Below are 27,184 nucleotides of genomic sequence, written 5' to 3'. Positions count from 1 at the left end.
ACACCTAGAGAGAGGCTTGAAGAAATTTAAAGGAATGTTAGCCAATCCAGTGGCATGATTTCTGCCCCTTCCTCATTAACTAACCCACTCCCTCCCCAATGTTTTAGCAGCATTTCGCACTGCAATACCTGGGGAACTTACACCTCACAAGACTGTGCTGTTCTTGGTCACAATGCCCCTCCCATGCAGAAGGCTTCATCATTCTCTGTCGAAACTCACAGTGAGGAATGGATGATCTATGTTAATTTAAGCTCGTGTATATTCACAGTACTGGTTTTCATGGCACTTATACTCTGTGTATGCATGCCTATGACAGCAATAAACTTGAACTGGAATGGTGGCTTGGCTGTGGCTTTGGCAAAGCCAGCCATAGACAGCACAGCAAGAGGCAGCTCCTCACCGGAAGCAAGGAGAGTTGATGAATCTACACCAATGGAGATGCAGCCAGCAACACCATGGGTGTAAGTTCTCTCGAGAATCTCAATGCTATGTGATACCAACACTGCATCACTGCCACAAGCCTACATTGATTGCAAACCAATGTGAGACAGGCTGTTGGAGATCACATGGCTACCCTCGCTACATTACCCCTCGCTCGGCAGCAATAAACCAATATGGTTAATAATCTCCATAACTGAGGAGAAGGCGGTTTTCGAAATTCTACTCTGACCCACCTCATCCAGGTTTCTCTCTTAGCTGCCACCTACAGATCCTGGCAATTCCTAGGTCTTGTTAATACAAGCAATCATGGACTCATTTTGCGTAACAGATTGTAACACTGCCTTGGAGACTGTGTACAATGGAACAGTGCTGGGGAGTTAACAAAAGCATGTCACCTGTGATCTAATCTGGTAATCTATGAGTGAGATATGAAGGTCCGGTTGAATGTGAAGATCTTTCCCTTCTCACTGTCTGTGAAGGTCATCAGTTCATTCATTTAAAAATATCCATATTGAAAAGTTCTGTTGCTCAGATTTTAACTCCTCTTCACCTGTCATCCCTGTGCAGCTTACATAATTTGGCTCCCCATTTACAGTTTTAACTTTTAACATTCGCAAGACCATAATCTCTGGAAATTCCTCCCCACTTATCTCCTCTTCATTACAAATAGCCTTACCTCTTTGATCATGAGGCATAGAAACAGAATCAGGCCATTCAGCCCATCAAGTCTGCTCCACCATTCCACCATGGCTGATTTATTATCCTTCTCAGCCTCATTCTGTCTGTGCTGGTGGTGTAGTGGTATCACTACCTGGACATCAGAACAAGAGGTCCCAGGTTCAAATCCGGCTGGCTCCTTGAATGCTTTACATATGTATTGAGTTGAGAGTCAAGCTGGCAACTCGGCCTTGTAGAACAGACAAACGCTAAAAGAAAAGGGAAGATTGCCTCTCGGTGTACCAAACAAGGCATGGGGAGGAACTTTCAACCCCATTCTCCTTCCCGTACTAATCAAGAACCTACCAACCCCCACTTTAAATATACCCAGTGACATGACTGGTTGCCTGTCCAAATCCTAATACTTCTTTTGTGGCTTGGTGCCAAATTTGATTGCAAACACTCTAATGAAGCCTTTTGGGAACATTTTATATCAGCACTAGCTTTTTTTCTGGTTTTGTTTTATACATAAATCCCTTGCAATAAATAGACTCAGTGGGCACTTTATTGGGCACACCAGTACACCTGCATGTTAATGCAAATATCTAATCAGCCAAACACATGGCAGCAGCTCAGTGCATAAAAGCATGCCGACATGGTCAAGAGGTTCAGTTGTTGTTCAGACCAAACATCAGAATGGGGAAGAAATGTGATCTAAGTCACTTAGACCGTGGAATGGTTGTTGGTGCCAGACGGGATGATTTGAGTTTCTCAGAAACTGCTGTTCTCCTGTGAGTTTCACACACAACCATCTTTAGAGTTTACAGAGAATGGCACAATAAACAAACAAGCACCCAGTGAGTGTCAGTTCTATTGGTGAAAACGCCTTGTTAATGTGAGAGGTCAGAGGAGAATGTCCAGACTGGTTCTAGCTGACAGGAAGGTGACAGTAACTCAAACAACCATATGTTACAACAGTGAGCATCTCTGAACACACAACACATCAAACCTCGAAGTGGATGGTTACAGCAGAAGACCACGAACATACACTCAGCGACTACTTTATTTTACAGGTGGTACCTAATAAAGTGGCCACTGAGTGTAGATTTGATAAATAATGAGCTGGAGGATGTACAGATTGTGAAGAGTTGGCACAAAGCCGAAACACAGTTTAGGCTATGGTGCTGTGAATGCTGAACATTCCCAACACAAGCAGTAATGGAAATGATAATCAGTTGGTCACCTCTGAGTCCCTCTCATTGGACAAAATAAACTCGGGGCAGACTTCAAGCTTGTTCAAGGGATAGCAATAAGGGAAGGAAGAAAGAGTGGTCAGCACTGTGAGATGGTAATGAAAAACAGGTACACTAAAAAATTGAAGCAAATTATGGAAGAGGAAAGTATTCAAGCTTCAAGCACCATAAGCAATGGGCTACAGTGACGATTTTAAAGCGAAACTATTAGAACAGAAGCTCTCTGCTGGAGTACCTATGCTTGGCTCCAGTTCCTTAACATGTTCTCTGAGGAGCTGCAGCTCAATGCAGATGTGGTTATCTGGGAGGCTGGAGGTTTCCCAGAATTCCCACATCTCACATAAAGAACACAACACGGCCCTAGGAACCATCCTCAATGTTCTCTACCGATGTACTAACAGATGAAGAAGAAACTTACCAGATACATACCTCACCCAAGCCTAATGAGCCAAAGCCTCCCCATTCTAACACTGGCCCACTCTAACAACGGCCACTCCGCTTGTCCCTGCCTTATTCTTATTTGCCCTTGCTAATGAATTGTGATTTAATTGGGCTGCTAAAAATACTGAAAACCTGTGAAAGTTCCTCTTTCAGAATCTTACTCACGGACCTGTGAGTCATCCTCTCACTTGCTCCCAATTTGATTGGGCCACCGGAAATAAAAAGCAAGGCTGGAGAGACAGCCTGGATCACATGATTGTCTCAACTGAATTCATGGCCTTCTTTTTCCAAAGTACTAGTGCATCAGGTTATTGTCATGGTGGAAAGGAGAAGGAGAGCACTTCATGGACAAGGATGAACAAGCACAATATTTAGAACCATAGAACACTACAGCACAGTACAGGCTCTTCAGCCCTCCATGTTGTGCCGACCCATATAATCCTTAAAAAAAAGTACTAAACCCACACTACCCCATAACCCTCCATTTTTCTTTCATCCATGTGCCTGTCCAAGAAGCTCTTAAATACCCCTAATGTTTTAGCCTCCACCACCATTCCAGGCAAGTCATTCCAGGCACTCACAACCCTCTGTGTAAAAAACTTACCCGATGTCTCCCCTAAACTTCCCTCCCTTAATTTTGTACATATGCCCTCTGGTGTTTGCTATTGGTGCCCTGGGAAACAGGTACTGACTATCCACCCTATCTATGCCTCTCATAATCTTGTAGACCTCTATCAAGTCCCCTCTCATTCTTCTACACTCCAAAGAGAAAAGTCCCAGCTCTGCTAACCTTGCTTCATATGACTTGTTCTCCAAACCATCCAACATCCTGGTAAATCTCCTCTGCACCCTCTCCATAGCTTCCATATCCTTCCTATAATGAGGTGACCAGAATTGAACACAATACTCTAAGTGCGGTCTCACCAGAGATTTGTAGAGTTGCAACATGACCTCTCTACTCTTGAACTCAATCCCCTTGTTAATGAAGCCGAGCATCCCATAGACCTTCTTAACTACCCTATCAACCTGTGCAGCGACCTTGAGGGATGTATGGATTTGAACCCCAAGGTCCCTTTGTTCATCCACACTCTTAAGTAACTGACCTTTCATCCTGTACTCAATCTTCTGGTTTGTCCTTCCAAAATGCATCACCTCACACTTGTCCGGATTGAACTCCATCTGCCATTTTTCTGCCCAACTCTGCAGCCTGTCTATATCGTCTTGTAACCTTCGACAACCTACAGCTCCATCCACAACTCCTCCAATCTTCGTGTCATCCGCAAACTTACTCACCCATCCTTCCGCCTCTACATCCAGGTCATTTATAAAAATCACAAATAGCAGGGGTCCCAGGACAGATCCCTGTGGCACTCCACTAGTCACCGACCTCCAGGCAGAATACTTTCCTTCCACAACTACCCTCTGCTTTCTTCCTTTAAGCCAATTTTTTATCCAAACAGCCAAGGTTCCACTTATCCCATGCCTCATGACTTTCTGGATGAGTCTCTCATGAGGGAACTTGTTAAATGCTTTGCTAAAGTCCATGTAGACCACATCCACTGCCCTAACCTCATCAATTTATTTTGTTACCTCTTCAAAAAAACTCTATCAGGCTTGTGAGGCACGATCTTCCCGTCACAAAGCCATGCTGACTATCCATGAGTAGATTTAGTTTGAGTCTCAATCTGAGTAGATTGAGATTGAGATTTGATTGAGTAGATCCATTTAGTTTCAACGTGATGAATAAAACAACTGTGCACTATGTTGATGTTATTAAATCCAGTGAGGAATAGGTGCGGAACTGTCCATTTCTGTACTAAAATAGTTACAAAGGGTCAACAGCACAAAAGTCAGGACAGCTAGTCTATAGAGCTATTTAATTCTATTGGTCTACAGTATGTATCCTCTTCTATACATCCTTCTGTTTGTTTTCTGCTCCTGTGCCTGCTTCTCTGGCTTCCCCTTGTAGCGAAGCCTACTCTCTGGGATCCTCCCGAGCTCTGAAATGATTTCATCAACAATGGTGTCACATTTGCGGCTTCCACTTGGATGCTGCACAAGTGGAAATGTCAAAACCCTTCAGTAGTTCAAAGATCTCCACTTGGGCAATTCAAAGCCTTCTCTTTGAGTGAGCTAGGGTTTTTCTCTCTGGAGTGAATGAGGATGAGAGGCAACTTGTTAGAGGTGTACAAGATTTATGAGGCACAAATTGAGTGGACAGTCACAGACTTTTTCGCAGGGTGGAAATGGCTAATATGGGGGGCATAACTAGAAGGTGATTGGGGGAAAGTATGAAGGGGATGTCAAAAGTAAGTTATTTTTACACAAAGTGATGAGTGTGTGAAACACACTACGAAGGTTGGCGGCAGAGGCAGATACATTAAGGGTATTTAAGAAACTCTTAGATATGCACATGAATGATAGAAACATGGAGGGCTATGTAGGAGGGAAGGGTTAGATTGATCTTGGAGTAGGTTAAAAGGTTGGCACAACAATGTGGGCTGAAGTGCCTGTACTATACTGTAGAGTATGGAGAGATGCAGCACAAAAACAGGCCCTTTACTACTCTGAGTCTCCACCGACCATCAACCACTCATTCACACATTTTATTCTCCCCACTTTCTGCTTCACACTCACACAGTGTCCAATTAACCATCCGACCCACTGGAGCACCTGCAGAACGTCCATGCTGTCACGAAGAATGTGCAAACTCCACATGGACAGTGCCGGAGGGCACAACTGAACCAGGTCTTCATCACTGTAGGCAAGCAGCTGTCCCAGTTGTGCCACAATGCTGCCGTTCCTAAGGGAGGGACCCAATCTATTTAGTCCTCCTTGATTCTCATATTAGTCCTGTAAATTTTCTTTACGCCCTCAACAATACCTTTCTAACCATGTTTAATATGGAGACTGTTAAGTGTTCTGCGATTTAGTCTAAATCAGGCCTTTTACCACACAATATACTGTGTGTTTTAGCTCATACTAAGCAATAAAAACAAAACTATTTAATTCTGTGTTTCTTCTTTCTTAGTGTTTGATTTCCCTGCATTTTTAATGACTCTGGAGTAACCTGATGTCCCCTTGTAGGTTTACCATTTCTCACTAAACTAGAGTAATGAGATCATCGTGGTTAACTTGAATCAGTAGTAGTCCAGGTGTTGTCAATGACTCATTGCCGGGCCATGAAAAAATTGTCCACAGAAGCACCACTGCTTTGTTGGAGTGAGGTAGTTATAAAGAGTGGAACACTTTCCCACTTTTGGCATCTAGTGTCATCACCAGGAGCATGCTCCTGACTCAAACTACAAATGAAGATCAAAGTAGGCACCCGCATGCTCCAAATAATTCAGCCGGAAAACTTTCTGAGTTACCGGACCTGACGGCATGAGCATCAAATTTCCTGACTTCTCATAAGCTCTTCCCCCTCCTCCTCCTCTCTTTTTCCATTCCCCATTCAAGCACTCCCTCTTACCATTCTCCTCATCTGCCTAAACCTCCCTCTGATGCCTCTCCTCCTTCCCTTTCTCCCATGGTCCACTCTCCTCTATCAGGTTCATTCTTCTTCAGCCCTTTGTCATTTCCATCTATCACTTCCCAGCCTCTCACTTCATACCCCCTCCACTATCCACCCATCTTACCCCTCAACTGACTTCACCTATCACCTCCCAGTGTGTACTTTTCCCCCCTCTTATTCTGGCGTCTTCCCCTTCCATTTCAGTCCTGATGAAGGTCTTGGCCCGAAATGTCGCCTGTTTATTCCCCTCCATAGATGCTGCCTGACTTGCTGATTTCCTCTGTCGTTTTGTGTGTTGCTCTGGATTTCCAGCATTTGCAGAACCTTTCATATTAATGAACTACATTCAAGATGAATTGTTTCTTCTTAGAATAGAGATGAGATACATGGAACATGATAAAGAAAATACAAGAGCAATTTAAAATATGAGAGTAACACATTATGCAAATTACAACATGGAATCAATTGGTGATGTATCTTTATATCAATTTCTCTGATAAGGTCAATCTGAAGTTGCCACTTAAAATGTCAAGTAATGTCATTAGATTCTCTTTATAAGCTACAGCTACCCCCATAACAACAGCTTATGGTTCTGTCCATTTATAATCACACTTTGGCTGCTAGTGACAACTGGGGCTCTGTTGGCTCTCAGCTGGAAAGCTGTGGGCTTGGATCTCAGAGCCTTGAGCATAAAATTACAGGCTAAAACTCTGGCGCAGCAAAAACAGGGCATTACACTCTTAGAGGTGCTAAGGGGCGAGATATTAAACTGAAGCTTTCCTGCTCTGCCTCAAGTGGATATAATCGTTTCCACGGCACTATTCTGAGTGAGAGTAGAGGGGCTCTTCCCACTGCTCCGGCTAACATTTATTCCTCAGTCAACTTTACTATAATGGATTATTTGGTCATTATCAGCACTGCTTGCAGGATCTTGCTGTTCACAAGTTGGCTGCCATGTTACCCATATTACAGACGGCCGTACTTCAGATGTGCTTCAGCGCCATAAAGTCCAGTGGAATGAACAAACGTCACAAGGCTACTGTAGAGATACAAGTTTTCAAAGCCACTTCAAAAATGGCTTTGAAAATATTTGATCGGGTGAAATTTTAGAGCTTAGAGCCCGGATAATAGCAGGCAAGATCACCAATGGTGGAGCATTAAATTCAATCTTTGTAATATTTGGAGAGTTATGACAATTTACATGATGATGATTGACATGTCACATTAAAATGATACAGAGGCTCCCTTCTTGAGGTGGGTGATAGTGAGGACTATTCTATTAACATTTCCTGCTATTGCATCCCTTTCATTACTTAGTCGTGGTTACTATCATCTGACCTCATCCTGCTTTGTGATTCTATTTAATTCAAGTAAAACCTTAAAAGAAAACTAGCAAGTCTGCAAAAAAGAGATGTGCCCTCATAGAGAAGTTTCGCACAGTGTCCCTGTTGTTACCCAACAAAGATACCCATGTGAAACTGCATACATAGAAGAGCTCAGCACACTATAGGCCCTTCCGCCCATGATGTGCCAACCTTATAACCTACTCGAAGATCGCTTTAACCCTTCGCTCCTACATTGCTCTCCATTTTTCTATCATCCATGTGCCTATCTAAGAGTTCCTTAAATCTCTCTAATGTATCTGCCTCTACCACCACTCCTAGCAACACATTCTCCTGGCACCACTCTCTATGTATAACACTTTCCTCTGACATTTCTACTATACTTTCCTCCTATCACCTTAAAATTATGCCCCCTCTTATTAACCATTTTCACCCAGGGAAAAAGTCTCTGGCTATTCACTCTTTCTATACCTCTTATCATCTTCTACACCTCTATCAAGTCACCTTTCACCTTTCTTTGGGATATGTGTGGGAATAGATAAAACAGTTGGCTGTTACACACTCCACTTGATATTCAAGTTCATTGATTTCAAATTGCTGCCACTGTCTGTAAGGAGTTTGTACGTTCACCCTGTGACCACGTGGGTGTCCTCCAGATGCTTCAATTTCCTCCCACAGTCCAAAGCCATACCAGTCAGTAGATTAATTGGTCATTGTAAATTGTCCTGTGATTAGGCTAGGGTTAAATCAGGGGTTGCTGGGCAGCATGGCTCGAAGGGCTGTAAAGGCCTATTCCACATTGTATCCCCAAAATAAAAATAAATAAATAAATCTTGTCATGGTTTTGAAGGCTTGTGTGCCTCAATGACCCAGAGAGCTATGTCGGTTTGAATCAGGGCTTTACGTTTTGGCTCTTGATAGGGTCACCCATACCAAACAGGTCAAACGGTAGAGGACAGACTAAGTGTTTCACTGGTCCTCCTTGTCCAGGGGTTTAGCTCAAGGCTAACAGCCCCAACTGGTAAAACAAAAGTGTTACAGAAAAAGCTATGAAGAATCCTTCTACATCATCTGACTGGCCAAGGACAGAGATACAGAGATGGAGGACTTCCATTGCTGCCCTACACGCCAGCAGCATAAAGGGCAGTAAGTAACAGTCCTGTGAATTTCCTCTGGATGCAACGCCTCACCCACACACTAGGGACTATAGCAGACAATTAACCTACAAATCTGCACATTTTTGGGATGTGGAAGGAAATCCACATAGCCACAGAGAGAATATGCTAACTCTACACAGACAGCACCCGAGTTTGGGACTGAACCCTGGCTCCCGGAGCTGTGAGGCAGCAGCTTGTGGAGATTTTTATCCTTTTTCTGTAAGTAACAATATCACAGCCCCATATTTTTTGCTTTAAAAGCATCTACTTTGATTAAGTCTATTTATACTATAAGAATGAAATTGAGCTTTCAAATAATTAAATGCCTTCTTCCTTTCCACATTCAAACTAAACTCTCATTAAATCTGTTATGGCGGATGCAGCACCTTCCTCAACAGATGGGCTTTCTGATGACCACACATTTTAATTCTGCTTCCCATTCCCATTCCAACATGTCGGACCATGGCCTCTTCTACTGCCACAATGAGATCACTGTCAGGTTGGAGAAACAAATCCTCGTATTCCATCTGGGTAGCCTCAAACTTGACAGCATGAACATCGATTTTTCTAACTTCCGGTAATTTATACCCCCTCCCCCTTCTCTCTTTTCAATTCCCTATTTTGGCTCCCCTCTTACCTCTTCTCCTCATTACCTGCCTATCATCTCCTCCTTCCCTTTGTCCATGGTCCAATCTCCTCTCTAATCAGATTCTTTCCTCTTCAGCTCTTTACCTTGTCCACCTATCACCCCCCCCCCCCCCCCCCTGCAGCTTGTACTCCTTCCCTTCCTCTCACCTTCTTATTCTGGCTTCTTCCTCCTTCCTGACCTGCTGAGTTCCTCCAGCATTTTGTGTCTGTATCTGTTTTATAATTCCACCCTCCACTCCACATTATTCGCTCTCACCAACTGAATTTGCATCTTCCTCGCCCTGCTCCCCACCTCATTCCCTTTCTAAAGACTAATGGGAAGGATGCAAGTTATTCTGTTGCAAGATTGTCAGCTTCCTGAGAAAGACACAATCATTTAGATTCTGCATTTTGGATCAAGATACTTTATATAACCAAATATAAAACTTCAGAATCCAAAAGGTCTAATGCACTGTTTTGATATTATCAAATTCTAGAACTGCAGTAATGATGTTCATTATGTTAATACCCGATGAATACAGTCCAGTAGAAAGCTAGAACTGTAATTCAAAAGTTCTTTACAATTGTGCAGAAGGCAGACTATGGAGGCAGCATCAGGGACAGGAAAGAGTGAGCTAGCCCTTGCATCGGCACCTTCACACACAGGCATTACCACTATTCCAGTAAGAAAATCACTCTCACCAGACACATGTACAGCAACAATGTGAGCCTCCACACACTCCATGATTGTGCCTGCTGTAACAAACACAGTGAATGACAGGGCCTGGGAGACTGTTGTAGAACAGAGAGACTTAGTGATACAAGAGCACAGTTCCCAGAAAGTGGTGACACAGGTAGACCGGGTGGTGAAGATGGTGTTGGGTTCCACTTGCCCTTATCAGTTAGGACACTGAGTACAGGAGTTGGAACATTATGTTACAGCTGCACACATTGTTGGTGAGGACATATTTGGTGTACTGTATACAGTTCTGGTCGCCCAGATATAAAAAGGATGTTGTTAGTTTGGAAAGGGTGAAGAAACAATTCAGAAGGATGTTACCTGGACTGGAGGGCTTGAGATACAAGGAGGGACCAGATACACTGGGACTGTTTTCCCTGGAGTGAAGGAAACTGAGAGTGACCTTTTAGAGGTTTACAAACTCATGAGGGGTATTAATAAGGTGGATGGTCACAGTCCTTTACCCAGGTTAAGGGAGTCGAAAACTACAGGGCACAGGTTTAAGGTGAGGGGAAAAATTTAATAGCGACAAGGAGAGCAGGTTTTTCACACAGAGAGTGGTGTGTATATGAAATGAATTGCCAGAGAAAAGGTTGAGCCAGATACATTAACAATATTTAAAAGACCCGAGGCATAGTAAAGGTGTCTGATCTTTATAAGGGCGATACATTTATGTCATTTGAAGAACTCAAGGCCACATATGGAATTCAACAAAACACTTTTTTAAATACCTTCAATTGCGAAGTTTTATTACATCCAGGCAAGGCAACAGTTTGAAACTCCCTCCTTTATCTACCCTAGAAAACATCACTCTGAACTTATCTGAAGTTAGGGGACATGTTTCTGTACTATACAATTTATTTGCAAGCAAATGCAAAGAGTCATCAAACAACATACTTCAAGCATGGAGAATTGATTTGAATGAGAATCTATCTCAAAAAGAATGGTCAGAAGCTTGTTCCTTAGCTCAAACCCAATCAGTGAACACTCACTCTAAATTATTACAATATAAATGGATAACCAGACAGTACATTACTCCAGTCAGATTGCATCATTTTAACCCCAACATTCCAGACACTTGCATTAAATGTAACCATCAAAAGGGGTCTTTGTTTCATTGTATGTGGGAGTCCCCCCGGATAATTTGTTTCTGGAAGAAGGTGCTGGATTTGATTAGTCAGATTATTGGGAAAAAGGTGCCCCTCAATCCTAAATTATGTATTCTGAATATTTATCCAAATGACTTTGTAACCTCCAAAAATGTAAGGTCTCTGCTTAACTTTTGTTTTTTGGAAGCTAAACGCTGCATAGCCTATTCATGGAAGAAACCATCAACCAGTGGACTCTCACAATGGTTGAAAGGAATGACTTCTTATCTTGCTCTGGAAAAGATAAGCTACATTACAAAAAACAAACTTGACAAATTTCGAAAAATATGGAACATTTTCTACAAGCTCCTAGAGAATAATGTTCAAGATGTTGAAAGTAATGAACTGAATTGACTGCTTTTTTTTCACGGTGGGATGGTTGCGTCTTTTTTGATATATTTTTTTTTTTCTTTTGTTTTCCAATATTTTTTCTTCAACTTTGTTATATTTTCAACTTATGAACGATATATATTGTGTTTTTTTTTCTTTTTATTCCGTAAAACAATAAAGAGATGTTTTAAAAAACCATTTAAAAGACACTTGGACAGGTATATGGGATAGAAAAGTTTAGAGAGAGATGAGTCAAATGTGGGAAAATGGCTTTCGCTCAGGAAGGGATCGTGGTCGGCATGGACAAGTTGGGCTGAAAGGCCTGTTTCCGTGCTGTAAATGACTCTATGAACCTAAACCAGGATGATAGGGTTATGGAGCACAATAGTGTGAGGATCGAAGGACATCAAACGGGCCTGAATTTGCTGTGTGTTCGATAAGGGTGAGGTTTCTCCAACCTTCCAGGTCAGTAAAACCTTTGCCCCACACATTGCAAATTGATAATGCCATCAACTTGTGGTGACTGGAAACTCGTGTCACACCCCTCCCTTAACACGAGGTGGGCCTACTGACACATTCATAATAGTGAGCACATTATATGCACGTTATGTTTTGCTGCATATTCCAGACTAAAACACTTTCCAATTAGATTTTTTATGACTCGATATTTTTAAATCAAGTTGTACTTTTACAGTCAATAAAGCATTTTTAAAAATAAATATCACTGCTATACCAGATACATGATCAAAGAAGCAATGGGTATCATATTATTAACTATAAAAGCACCTGTTAATCTGCTTTAGATTTACACTTGCCAGCAGCCTTCTCCCCAGTGGCCAAAGGGCATTTTGCACACTTGGATTTCATAATCAATGTATATTTCCTCTTGTACATATTTGTGTTTTGAAATATTTTATATATCAAAGCTAGGCACAGAGACATCCTTTTGATTTAATTTTATTAATCATTTATATTTAAAAATCCATTCCACCACAGCAGCATTTTCAACTCAAGACAAAATGTTTATGCCAATCTGTTGTTATTTTAACTGTTGTATAATTTTATTTGTAATTTTCTGCACATTTTATTAAATCTCTCTTTCTGCACTTTATCATTACTACACCAGAATTAGAAATAGTGCCCAAAGCTGTTTACTTGCTCAGGTCTATAAGAACTACTTGCTATAATTGGTGGCTACCGAGGCAATGAGCGCCCAATCTAAATTCCCAGTCGAGCCTGGACTAAGTTAGGTGATCTCAACTGGACCAAAGTAGGGCTGTTAGAATTGGCTGCAGTACTCCGGAGGGAATCCAGGTAGGGCTCCCACTCCCGTGATCCCTGCTGGAAGTGCACGGCGGGATTTCAGCTGAGGAGCTGGACTTGCAGTACTGTATTGTCTATGGGCTGAATGTTGCTCAATGTTCACCACTTAGACACAGGAGCAGCCACTTGACCAATGCCCAGGGACCTGTAACTGCCTTCAGGAGAAAGTAACTGGAAGTAAACAACGCTATTCGTCTCTTTCAAAAGACGAGGTCAGAAATAAGAGCACTGCTACATCACTGGCACATCTCCCTGACTTCTCAGCAGTCCTACAGCTGTTTTAGAAACCATCTCACTGAAGATATCTTTTTTACCTTCCAAGGTCATGTTCTGTGGGCTTTGAAGTAAAACCCCTCTCATTCCAACAATGCATTTTCCATCATGACTGGGTGTATAATCGGTTAACTGTTGCATTGCTCAGTTAAATGCCAAGAAGAGGAGTGGTCCCAAGAATGGGTTCCCCCCATTGCCCCAGTATTTGTATGTAACTCGTTTTCACAATTCGATGGTTCTACGACGGCAAAAGGAAGGTTGCAGCATCTGTAAGTCCTGTTCCTCCGTAACTGTCAGCGCTGCCTGCTAACTCGACCTCTTGCATCGCTCCTCTCATTCACGCACATTCTCCTGCAAATCCGCACCACTCATACCTCTTCTCCCCCAGCATGCTGATATAAAGCGGGTCTGCATAGCCTTCTGAACTTAAACCTGCAGCTTTACAATAGTTGGCTTTTATTCTCGCTTTTCAAACAAATGAACCGTGTTCTTAATGCATGCAAATGCAATTAAACAAAATATTGCGCAGAATATACTAACAGAACAAGTTAAATTTTCGTGCATTATGCATAACATGATTTAAGATACGCCGTAAATAGAATGATCCTCGCTTGTTTTGTGTTCTCTGATATTAAAATTTGCAAACAAAAGAAACAAATCATCACAGCACGAAAATAAAGAAAACACGTGCAAAACAACTTTCTTGAACCCTCCGTGTAGAAGGAAACCATTGAAAAATACTACTTATCTATCCTTCAGATGCAATTTGTAATTATTGTTATCTTAAAACAATCAGAAAACAAGTTATATGGGTGATACATACCTGATTACAATATATATATTTATCTTTTTTTTGTTTTTTAAGAATCCAGATCAAAATGATGTTTAGTTTTTTTTAAATCCCAGAGGATGATTTCAGCTGCACAGCTATCAATAGTAGTATCAGGTTTGAAACACCTGCTGAGCTGCCGCAGATCCCGGGCACTTTTTGCAGCCACGGTCACTGACTGACAAGCTTCCAGCTTCTGGGAATCACTCTTGTCAATTTCACTGTAATGAACTATTCATTACGTCTAGTGGGCGCGGCCCCGGAGGGCCGGACCGACTCTCATTGGCCAGATCGTCAGTTTGTGGGCTGGGCCTGTCTAGGAATTAAGCCAATAACCGGCGACAGAATTTGGCTGGCGGTGTCATTCTGTGACGTGAGTGGAGCTCCATTGACGCACAGGAGGTATCTAAATATAGCCGCAGGTGAGTGTGTGGAATTCATGGGAAGAGGATGTCCCCACCTGTAGATAAGTACTGAAAGAAACTATATTTAGACAAACAAAGACATTTTCATAGCGTTTGTATATCTTATCTGTAGTGGTAGAAAGTAATGCAAACAATTTGGGGAATTGTATTACCCTTATTAAACATTGGGGGAGAATGTATACCATAAATACTTACATTCATATAGCACATTCCTGGAGCTCAAATATGGGCATTCCAAAATCCTTTACAAGAAATAAGAAGAATCAATGTTGTGATGCAGCAAACAGACCAATTTACAGATTTAATTTTCAACTTTCACAAAAAAAAGCATAAGACCATAAGACAGAGGATCAGGTTAAGGCCATTTCGCCCATCAAGTCTGCTTAGCCATTCCATCATAGCTGATTTAATTTCCCTCTCAACCCCCTTCACCTGCCTTCACCCAGTAACCTTTGACGTCCTTACTAGCCAAGAACCTATCAACTTCCACTTTAAATATACCCAATGACTTGGCCTTCACAGCCATCTGTGGCAATGAATTCCACAGATTCACCACCCTCTGGCTCAAGAAATCCCTCCTTATCTCTGTTCTAAAGGGAGCCCCTTCTATTCTGAGGCTGTGCCCTCTGGTCCCAGACTTTCCCTATTTGAAACGTCCTCTCCATGTCCACTCTATCTAGGCCTTTCAATATATTTGCTAGGTTTCAATGACCCCCCCCCCCCAGTATTCTTATAATCTCCAGTGAGTACAGGTCCAGAGCCATCAAATGCTCTTCATACATGAATCCTTTCGCTCCTGGGATCGTTCTTGTAAATCTGCTTTAGACCCTCTCCAATGCCAGCACATCCTTTCTTAGATAAGGGGCCCAAAACTGCTCTCAATACTCCAAGTGTGTTTATATTCTTGTCTGCTCAAAATGAATGCTAATGTTGCATTTGTCTTCCTTACTATTGACTCAACCTGCAAATTAACCTTTAGGGAGTCCTGCACAAGGACTCCCAAGTCCTTTTGCACCTCTGATTTCTGAATTCACTCCCCATTTAGATAATAGTCTATGCCTTTATTCCTTCTACCAAAGTACATGACCATACACCTCCATCTGTCACTTCTTGCCTGTTCTCCTACTCCATCCAAGTCATTTTGCAGACCCCCTATGTCGTGATGTGCGCTGGCAATATTGGAACTCAAGTGCGGAAGAAAGAGACTCCAATGTAGGGACAGCGATGAGAGTTTATGCAAAATAATTCCAAAAAGGACATTGCTGGCTCAGCTAAGCAACACCGCAAGATGTAAATTCTCAAAACTAGGACCCCGTGATTAGCACTAATCAGTTGTCTGCTTAAATAATACAAGTAACATGCAATCCCCAAGCCTATCAAAATAAACTTCACAAGCATAAGCAGAAAGCACCAGGAGACCGCATTACAAAGAGCGAGCCCCTTGAGAAAAATGCAAGGAACTTTTAGTGATTAAAGACTCTGATTAAGCAACTATTAATCAGTTCAAGTGCTCTAAAAACCTCAGAGCCCAACACGCTCTGACACCCTACACAGACCTGAAGAGCTTATTACTCCCTTCATAAGGAGTGGAGTGACACAGCCTTATCTGAGAGATAAAACTTATTTGAGAGATGGCACCTTCGATACTTCTGCAACCCCCCTGTTCTGTACTATAAATATTTAAACTTTCTGCTGAAGTTAATATTGGTGGAAAATTAAACGACAACTTTCCAATTCAGATACAAGAGAACAGACAATATTCAGCTAAAACCTAGTATACTGAATGGTTAAAATGATAGGGAAAGTAAGTTTACAAACAATATTGAAACCTACAGCATTAATTGGATGATATAGTTTTTGAACTATGACACATTGATACAATGCAATCCACAATAGGATCTCTTATTTGTTGCAATTAAACCTTCAGGTAGTGAGCACTTGCTTATGGATCTGCAATTCTGCATGTAGAGTATTGACTGCAGCCTGGAGCTTGAATGGCTGCTACTACTTCTCGTAGAAGTAGCACGATCACTCGAGGTGAGTATGATGTTAATGGAGAATGCCCTTGCAAGATTTTGTTTAATGTGGGGAGGCTGGTGCACGGGCAGCCATCACATGGTCCTTGACAGATTGGGGTCAGGATCCAGAGACATGAAATTCAAGGCAACTAGGGAACCTTCACTCCTACAGCTTTCCCCTGCCTTCATTGCCATTGGGATGTGTCAGCATCTTCTGCCAGCTCCACTATTGAGGTCTTGGTTGAATCGCTCTTTGTCTAGAGCCTTTGCAGTGGCCTTACTGCCATGGGTGAACCTACCAGAAGCTAAGCTTTAGACGGCATCACTGTTGGGATCTCAGGAACTCACAAGTCTCTTCACACAGCAAGGTCATGATCCTCAGACACTACAACAAACACAAGTGAGTTTTCAGAATCTGCCTTTCACTATTTACACACTAAGGAAAACCAGGGAAATGGGCCATCTCATCACAGTTCCTACTGAAATACAACCAGATACCCAAACTATAGCAAACATATTAGTTCTGATTACACTTGTGCCAACACAGAAACAGGCCATTTGACCCATCTAGTCTGTGCCAACATCTAAGCATACTCCTTGTTACACTGGAATTGGTTTATTATTGTCACACGTACAGAGTTACAGCGAAAAGCTTGTCTTGCACACTGTTCATACAGATCAGGTCATCACACAGTGTTTGAACAAGGTAAAACAGGAACAGAATGTAGAATAAAGTGTCACAGTTACAGAGAAAGTACAGTGCAGGTAGACAATAAGGTGTAAGGCCATAATGAAGTAGATTGTGAGGACAAGAGTCCATCTTATCATACTAGAGAGCCATTCAGTAGTCTTATAACAGTGGGTTAGAAGCTGTCCTTCAGCCTGGGGGTACATCTCACCTTATCAATGTATTCCTCTTCTTTTCCCTCTCTATTTTGACTTCTTGTCTGCCTTCCCTCACGATGAATCTGTACTATTCCCAACTGCTCCATTGGATTGAGTTCCACATTCTAACCACTCCCTGAGTAAAGAGACTTCTCATGAAATCTGATTGGATTGAATTCCACATTCTAACCACTCCCTAAGTAAAGGGACTTCTCCTGAAACCCCCGTTGGAGTTACCAGAGACTGCCTTGTTGTTATATTCCCTAGTTTTGACCTCCCTGACAAGCAGATTTGTCCTATCTAATAACCTTACAAATTTAAAAAACCTCAGAAAAGGTCACTCTGTTCTTCACAGCTTTGTATGAACTGGGTCACACTGGGTGACCAAAGCATATTTTCCTACTCAACAATAGTTGTCAAGGTCTGCTGTAGCCACCTGCTTTATCTCTTGGCTGTGGTACAGCTGAACTCCATACCCCTGCTCTAATAACAGAGTCAGGACACATATATCCTGCAGTCACCTTGAGAAATGTACCAGATTTGAAACTTAAAATAAATCAGCACTTGATCTGGGAACTGAGAATCTACCCTGCTTGTAACACTTGTTGCTGCGGAGGCCTGACGTCACTGCCTTTTTAATAGCTGGACAACCATGATAGGGCTGCACCACAGTCCTTGGGACTGATTCACCCTGATTATCACAGTAGCAGCTAATTAGCAACATGGTACACTATGCTTATTCAGTTACACAGGAACTCAAACCCACCATTCACAATGGTGGAGGGCAGCAAAGATCAAGATATTTTGTAACAAGATGCAGAGAAAAAAATAAAAGGGCAGTCAATCTACCCCACTAGCCTGCCAAGCAACTGGATTGTAGCAGCAGGGGAATGTATTCAGTTTACATGCAGGGACTCTCCATCCCAAAATAGATGGTTAAAATGAAATTATACCAAAACTAAATGATGAGAAAACGGTGGAGAAAGAAATCAGTGAGGGTGAGTTGTACAACAATAATCAGGTTGTGTGCAATAACACCTCAACACCACCATTGCAAGAATGTGTTATTTGAAGGGTCATCATCCCTACATGTTGATTCTGTTCCTCTTTCTGTAGGTGCTGCCTAACTTGTTGACCATTTCCAGTTTTGGAACATCAAATATAGACAGTACAGCACAGGAACAGGCACTTAGCCTATGATGTTGAATTCAACTAAATTCCTTCTACCTATACAGTGCATGATCCATATCCCTCCTTTCTCTGTATATGCATGTTTCTATCTACCGGTAATAGCCTTTTAAACTTCTACTGTATCTGTTTTCACCACCAATGTTGGCAGTGCATTCCAGGAACCCACCACTCTTTGTGCAAAAGAAAACTTGTCCAGCACATCTCCTTTGAACTTGACCCCTCTCACCTTAAAAGCATGCCCTCTTGTATTAGACATTTCAACCTTGGGAAAAAGACACTGATTGATGCCTCTCATAATCGTGTAAACTTCTATCAGGTCTCTCCTTGGTCTCTGATGTTCCAGAGAGAACAGCCCAAGTCTGTCCTTGTAGCACTTGCCCTCTAATCCAGGCAATATCCTGGTAAGTCTCTTCTGCACCCTCTCCACTGTCTCCATATCTTTCCCGTAATGGGATGACCAGAAATGCACACAATACTCCAAGTGAAAGCTAGCCAAAGTTATATGCAACAAAAAATGGAATTTTTTTAAGCAATGAGAGAAGAAAGAGTGTTGGTGTTCAACGTGCCCTGTTAGTCCTTGTACTGAATCACTATAAACTAATGTACAGATTCAGCATATAATAAAGAAAGCAAAGGGCCTTTGTTCCAAGAGGATCTGTGTACAAGAGTAAAATATCTTGCTCCAATTAATGCTGCAGCTCTATAAAACCTGGGTTAGACCACACTTGGAATATAGTATTCAGTTCTGGTTGCCTTATAATAGGAAGGATGTGGAAGCTTTAGAGAGGGTGCAGAGGAGATTTACCAGGACGCTGCCTTGATTGGAGAGCACGTCTTATGAGGACAGGTTGAGTGAGCTCAGGCTTTTCTCTTTGGAGAGAAGGAGGATGAGAGGTGGCTTCATAGAGGTGTACAAGATGATAAGAGAGATAGATCTAGTGGATAGCCAGAGACTTTCTCCCATGGCAGAAATGGCTAATACAAAGAGGTATAATTTTACGGTGATTGGAGGAAATGTGTTGTTCTGCAGCAGTAGTATATACCAATACATAATAGGTTTAAAAACTATAAATTACAATAAGAAATATATATTGTAAAAATAAATTAAATGGGTAGTGAAAAAAGGGTTAAAAAACAAAAAAATTAAGTATTGATGTAGTGTTCATTGGTGGGTTCATTGCCCATTCAGATACCCGATGGCAGAGTGGAAGAAGCTGTTCCTAAAATGTTGAGTTTGCGTCTTCAGGATCCTGTACCTCCTTTTTGATGGTAGCAATGTCCTGGATATTGGGGGTCCTTAATGATGGATGCTACCTTTTCGAGGCATCACCTTTTGAAGTTGTCCTTGATGCTGGCAAAGCTAGTACCCATGATGGAGCTGGCTGGGTTTATATCTTTCTGCAGCACTGGCACCTCCGTACCAGACAGTGATGCACCAGTTAGAATGCTCTCCACAGTACATCTGTAGAAATTTGTGAGACTCTTTGGTGACATACCAAGTCTGTTCAAACTCCTAATGAAATATAGCCACTGTTGTGCCTTCTTTGTAATTACATCAATATGTTGGGCCCAGGATAGATCTTCAGAGATGTTGTCACTCAAGGACTTGATACTGGGGTTCGTGTGAGAAAGTGATGCTGACATAAAGCATCAACCAAGGTCTGAATGGGCTAGAGCAAAGGGTCTGGCTTGCTTCTATTTTTATGTTTTTATGCAGCATTTTGCTTCTGGATTCCAATAGTCAAGTTACTATTGACTGTCCATAAGACCATATGACATAGGAGCAGAATTAGGCCATTTGGCCCATCGAGTCTTCTCCACCATTTCATCATGGCTGATTTATTTTCCCTCTCAACCTCACACTCCTGCCTTGTCCCCATAACCTTTGATGCCCTTGTTAATCAAGAACCTATAAATCTCTGCTTTAAAACATACCCAATGACATGACCTCCACAGCAGTGTGTGGCAATGAATTCCACAGATCCATAGATTTATCACCCTCTGGCTGAAGAAATTCCTCCTCATCGCTGTTCTAAATGGACGTCTCTCTATTCTGAGGCTGTGCTCTCTGGTTCTAGACTCCCCCACTATTGGAAACATCTTCTCCGCATCCACTCTATCTAAGTCTTTCAAGATGTTCTTCTTGTTCCCCTGAATTCCAGACCACCACTACTTGCTGCTTAAGAAAGCTTCCATCATCCTCACAGCTTCTGTTTGTGCATTCTGGTTGCCAACCTGGTACCTCTGGAAGTAGTTCCTCCCATCACATATCTCGTCATCTTCAACTTGGATTACAGACATATTTTTGCTTTTAATTTTGTATACCTGGTTTTCCTTGGTGGTAATGATGTGCCAAAGTGTCTCAGGGCCAGGCAAGCATATTTGAAGCACAGCCACTGTTACAATCTGAAATATTTTTGTATACTTAGTTTTCCTTTGTGTCTAACCTCCAATTGGCACATTATAAACACAAAGGAATCTGCAGATGCTGGAAATCTTTAGAAAACCACACTAAACGCTGGAGGAACTCAGCAGGTCAGGCAGCATCTATGGAGTGGAATAAACAGTGAACATTTCAGGCTGAGACCCTTCATCAGGACTGAAAAGGAAGGGGGAAGAAGCCAGAATAAAAAAGTGGAGAAGGGGGAGGACTGCACCCTTGTCATAGGGTTTGGAGGCTTGCATGCCTCAATGACCTGGAGAGCAATGTTGGGTGGAGTCAGGGCATTATGCCTTGACTCTTAGTAGGGTCACCCATGTCAAACAGATCAAAGGGTAGAGTCCAGACTAAGAGTGGTCCACTGGTTCTCCATGTTCAGGGGTTCAGCTCAGGGCTAACATCGCTGACTGGTAAAACCAAATTGTTACAGAAACAGCAATGAAGAATCCTTCTACATCTGAGTGTGATGGTATTCCTGAGCCTCCAGCTGGGACTTGCATGACTGACAGTAGTGAAACCCAAGGGGAAGCTACTGACATGATGAAGGAAGCCCTGAACACCACCAGAGATAGAGGACCTTCATTGCTGCCCTGAATGCCAATGGCGTAATGGGCAGTAAGTAAGGATGTAAGAAAGGGGAGGAGCACAAGCTGGCAGGTAATAGGTGAGACCAGGTGAGGGGGAAGGTAGGTGGGGAAGGTGGGGAATGAAGTAAGATGGAGGATAGGTGGAAGAGGTAAAGGGATGCAGAAGAAGGAATCTAGTAGGAGAGGACAGTAGACCATGGAAGAAGAATGAAGAGGGTGGCGATGGTCAGGTAAGGATAAGAGAAGGGGTCCGAGGGAAGAAGCCAGAATAAAAAGGTGGGGGAGGGGAAGGAGTACAAATTGGCAGGTGAGAGGTGAAATCAGGTGAGGGTGGTAGGTGGAAGAAGTAAAGAATTTAATAGGAGAGCACATTAGACCATGGAAGAAAGGGAAGGTGGAAGGGTACCAAAGAGAGATCGTTGACAGGTGAGGAGAAGAGGAGGGGTTAGAAGGTAACCAGAATTGGGAATGAACAAAGAGAAAGGGGTGGGAGGGGGAAATTACCGGACTTCAGCAAAAACAGTGTTCATGCCATCAGGTTGAAGGCTACCCAGACAGAATATGAGGTGCTGCTCCGCTTCTTCTAACAAATATGTCATCATTTGGCAGCCTTTATCGACATGCATATGATACCACAAATCTACTAAAATATCACAACAGGGATACCGAGTTATAATCTTGCACTTTATTGTTTACCTGTTCTGCACTTTCTCTTTAGTTTTTACACTTTATTCTGCATTGTTATTGTTTTACCTTTTTCCAGCTCAATACACTGTGTGATGATTTGGCAGAGTACCTCTTCTCATTGGTTTACAGACACTTGTGCAGTGGTACAAAGTATGAAATATAGGTGTGATGCCCCACTCCAGAGACAGGGATTTTAATACAAGCTGAAGGGACCCTGCAGTGACAGATAAGTAATTAAACTGAGAACTTTGATTGGCCAGATGGAAACTGCCATCGTTGGAAAGAAGAGCAAGGGTGTTCTCCATGGTGTCTGGGCCAATATTTACCCTTCAAGCAACACCACTAAAACAGATCTTGTTGCCATTTGTGGGATCTTGTCGTGCAGAAACTGTAATGTTTCCCTGCACTTCATTGTTCTATAACATCCCAAAGAGAAGACCAGAACGACAGAAATGCAATTTCTTTTTCTATTGTCAGGCTACTTGCAACATCACCTTACACAGTTCTTGTATGATGTAGGTTCTCCCACCTGTGGAATTCATATACCTAAATATATGAATAAGGCCAAGTCATTAGGTATATTTAAAGCAGAGGTTGATAGGTTCTTGATAAGGGCATTAAAAGTTATGGGGAGAAGGCAGAAGAATGGGTTTGAGAGGGAAAGTAAATCAGCCATGATGAAATGGTGGAGCAGATTTGATGGGCCAAATGGCCTAATTCTGCTCCAATGTCTTTTGGTCTTATGGCCTTATGGGCAGAAGCACAGGAGCACAGAAACCCAGAAACACAAAACCACAGAAGTGCAGAACCTAAAAACATAAGAATTCCACATTCTGATGGTCTTATCATCTCTCAGAAGTAGAATTTTCTTTTCCCCTGCATGAATTTTCAGTTGCCTGTTTCAGTCGTCATGTACCTTGACAAATACAAAATATTCATCCATCACCACAAATAATAACACAGATTTAGAAGAGGTCTTATTTTCATCATTTCCTTTTGAAAAGAATCAGTAATAACTGATCTCCCCATCCCCTAAGCTGCCCCTTTCAACTTTGAATTAGCAGGTGTGGACTCCATACTTAAAGTTACTTCACTCAGAAATCTGTAACATTTTTGCTAAGTCTGTTATTAGGATTAGGGTTAGGACAAAAGAAATGGTGTATTATGCCCAGATTATTCATTTACATGGTGCACTGCCATGAGAAAGCAGCATCTATCATCAAGAACCCCCATCATCCAGGCCAGGCTCTCTTCTCACTGCTGACATCGGGAAGGAGGTACAGGAGCCTTAGGTCCCACACCAGCAGGTTCAGGAACAGTTATAGCCCTGAAACCATCAGGCTCCTGAACTAATGTGGATAACTTCATCCACCTCAACACTGAACTGCAGAATTTGTCTTCTTTTGCACGTTGGTTGTTTGTCAGTCTTTATGTATAGTTTTTCATAAATTCTATTGTGTTTCTTTATTTTTCTGTAAATGCCCGCTAGAAAATGGATCTCAATGTAGTATAGTATATGGTGACCTATACGTACTTTGATAATAAATTTACTTTGACATTGTGGGCAGATTGTAAACTAGATACTAACACAGGTACTGTCCCTTATAATACTTGAGACCACAGTTACACCACATGGGCCTATTCCACTTTTTACCAGTGGCTAGCTGCCACATTCACATCTGTAGAGTGTTAGTTATGCTACTTTTTGTGCTGTCTTATCTGTCAAGTGTTTCAAACTTAGATCATTTCATAGTTAGAGAGAAACATTTGTTTTTATCTCCTCTTCTTGGAATGAATTGGCCTCATAAATGATACAATGTAACATTCTACTGCATGTATCCACCGGGGACCATTTTCTCTGTTATTTTTATTAGGACTGTTAACTCAGGTTAGTGCTTGCACTGAATCAGTGAACAAAGTTCAATTTCAGCGCCATTTTGTAAGGAGTTTCTGTCTGTCCTCCCCGTGCAATGCATAGGTTTCCTCCCACAGTCCAAAGACATACCGTGTAGGTTAATCGGTCATTGTAAATTATCCCATGATTAGTCTAGGGTTAGTTGGGGTTGTGAGGTGGTTGCAGGGTGGAGTAGCTGTACAATTCATATATAAATAATTGTATAATTTACAGAATTAGTAGTTTTAAAGTAAATGACTGTTAATCCAGTATGCAAGATGACCCTAGCAGAAGAATGCTAGTTTAGCTAGGTGATACTTTGAAATATAGAAAAATTTGCAACCTGCTGCAGGAACCCAGCAGGTTGAGCAAGAACTGTTAGGGGAATAGAAACGTACAAGTTTTCTGTCGAAATCATGCATCAGAACTGGGAGTGGAGAGGAAAAAAATGTGTCAACACAAAAAGCTGGAAATTGACAGGAGGTCATTTAGTCCCTCCAATCTGTTCAAGATTCAAGATTGTCATTCTTCTCTACATGTGTAAAGGAGAATGAAATAATTGTTACTCCAGATTCAAGATTCAAAATTCAGCATTCAGGATTTAAGATTGTTTAGTGTCATTTCCAGTACGCAAGTGTAAAGGAGGAAGTACCGTAATTGTTACTCTGGATCAGATGCAGCAGATTTAAAAAAACACACTAAGAAAAAGAACACAATAAATACAAATACATAAGATAGCTTAAATACACAGATTGATTGTATGTCCATAAAGTGACGCTGGGCACATGAGTGTCTGTACATAAGGTGACTGAGAGGAAATGATAAAGTAGTGGTGGTTGGGGGTGTGGAGGGGTGGGTTAGTGGGTGGAGGTGCTGTTCAGCCTTACTGCTTAGGAAAGTAACTGTTTTTGAGACTGGTGGTCCTGGTGTGGATGCTACGTAGCCTCCTCCCTGACGGGAGTGGGACAAACAGTCCATGAGCAGGGTGGGTGGGATCCTTCACGATGTTACTGGCCCTTTTCCGGCCCCCTTCTGTATATACTGTATATCCTTCATAGTAGTTTGGCTGGTGCAGGGATGATTTGGGCAATTTAGACTACATGGTGTTGCGCCTTTTTGCCCACCACTGTGCAGTTTCTGCACCATGCAGTGATGCAGCTTGTTAGAATGCTCTCTCCTGCACATCTGTAGAATGATGTTCACAGTTCAGAAAGTAGAGGCATTGATGAGCTTTCTTGACAGTGTCTGGGACTGTGAGAGGCTGTGCAAGATACGCAGTCCCAGGGGTTTGACACTGATCATAGTTTTCACTGCTGTGCCATGAACGTAAACAGGTGTGAGTGCCGTGAGTTCTCCTGAAGTCAATAACCATCTCCTTTGTCTTGTTGACATTGAGGAAGAGGTTTTGTCCGACACCAGCCCTCGAGTTCTTTCACCTCCGCTCTGTAGGTAATCTCATTGTTATTGGTGATGAGCCCCGCCACTGTCGTGTCATCGGTGAACCTGACAATGTGATTACTCGGATGATTGGCCGTGCAGTCGTGTGTGAGCAGAGTGTACAGCAGTGGGCTGTAATTGAGGATGTGGAGGATGAAGGGGAGGGAGGAGCGGTTGTCCATCCTGACTATCTGTGCTCTGTTTGTTAGGAAGACCAACATCCAGATGCACAGAGGTGTATTTAGACCGAGGAGTAGCAGTTTGCTCACCAAGGTCTGTGGGACAATAGTGTTGAATGTCAAACAGAAATCCAGAAACAGTATTCGGACATAAGTTTCCAATGCAGCAAAAAATCACAATAAGCATAAAGAACGCAAGAAAAAACAATAAAAACACAATAAATATAAAAGCAATCCTATAAAACACAATGCACAAGTAACCATTGAGTGTGGCTGTATACTGTATACATAACATTAGCTTATACACATAAACTGATTGTATGTACATAAAGTGATGTTAGGTGCAGGAGTACCTGAACGTAAGGTGACTGACAGGAATTGTTAAAGTGACAAAGTGACTCTTGACAAGAGGAACTCTTCTTGGTAGCAGCAGGACGTATGGAAACACAGTAAAACAGTGACTGTGTGAGTGTAGGTGTGAGGTGTGGAGTGTCAGTGTGAAGTGACTGTGTATGGGGGGGTGAAGGGTTCTGAGGGACTGTGGAGAGGAGTGTATGAGTGTAGGTGTGAGGTGTGGAGTGTCAGTGTAACGTGACAGTGTATGGGGGTGAAGGGTTCTGAGGGAATGTGGAGAGGAGTGTGTGAGTGTAGGTGTGAGGTGTGGAGTGTCAGTGTGAAGTGACAGTGTATGGGGGTGAAGGGTTCTGAGGGACTGTGGAGAGGAGTGTGTGAGTGTAGGTGTGAGGTGTGGAGTGTCAGTGTAACGTGACAGTGTATGGGGTGAAGGGTTCTGAGGGACTGTGGAGAGGAGTGTGTGAGTGTAGGTGTGAGGTGTGGAGTGTCAGTGTGAAGTGACAGTGCATGGGGGGGGTGAAGGGTTCTGAGGGACTGTGGAGAGGAGTGTGTCAGTGTAGGTGTGAGATGTGGAGTGTCAGTGTGAAGTGACAGTGTATGGGGGTGAAGGTTCTGAGGGACTGTGGAGAGGAGTGTGTGAGTGTAGGTGTGAGGTGTGGAGTGTCAGTGTGAAGTGACAGTGTATGGTGGGTGAAGGGTTCTGAGGGAATGTGGAGAGGAGTGTGTGAGTGTAGGTGTGAGGTGTGGAGTGTCAGTGTGAAGTGACAGTGTATGGGGGTGAAGGGTTCTGAGGGACTGTGGAGAGGAGTGTGTGAGTGTAGGTGTGAGGTGTGGAGTGTCAGTGTGAAGTGACTGTTTGGGGGGGGTGAAGGTTTCTGAATGACTGTGGAGAGGAGTGTGTGGGTGTAGGTGTGAGGTGTGGAGTGTCAGTGTGAAGTGACAGTGTATGGGGGTGAAGGGTTCTGAGGGACTGTGGAGAGGAGTGTGTGAGTGTAGCTGTGAGGTGTGGAGT

General features: G+C 42.5%; 1 protein-coding gene across 1 annotated transcript in view; it reads right to left on the bottom strand.

The window, feature by feature from the left end:
• The window catches only part of LOC140741221 (nuclear receptor subfamily 4 group A member 1-like), a 61,976-nt gene extending 47,685 nt beyond the window's left edge, over window positions 1-14,291 (bottom strand). The window contains exon 1 of the mRNA XM_073071171.1: window positions 14,070-14,291. The gene's annotated coding sequence lies outside the window, so the exon portion shown is untranslated. The remainder of the gene's footprint in view (window positions 1-14,069) is intronic.
• Between the last annotated feature and the right edge of the window lie 12,893 nt (window positions 14,292-27,184).

Source organism: Hemitrygon akajei, chromosome 18 (assembly GCF_048418815.1).
Source record: "Hemitrygon akajei chromosome 18, sHemAka1.3, whole genome shotgun sequence".
In the NCBI taxonomy this organism is placed as follows: domain Eukaryota; kingdom Metazoa; phylum Chordata; class Chondrichthyes; order Myliobatiformes; family Dasyatidae; genus Hemitrygon; species Hemitrygon akajei.
The sequence above is the reverse complement of the archived record's forward strand: the minus strand, read 5'-3'. Positions and strand labels throughout refer to the sequence as shown.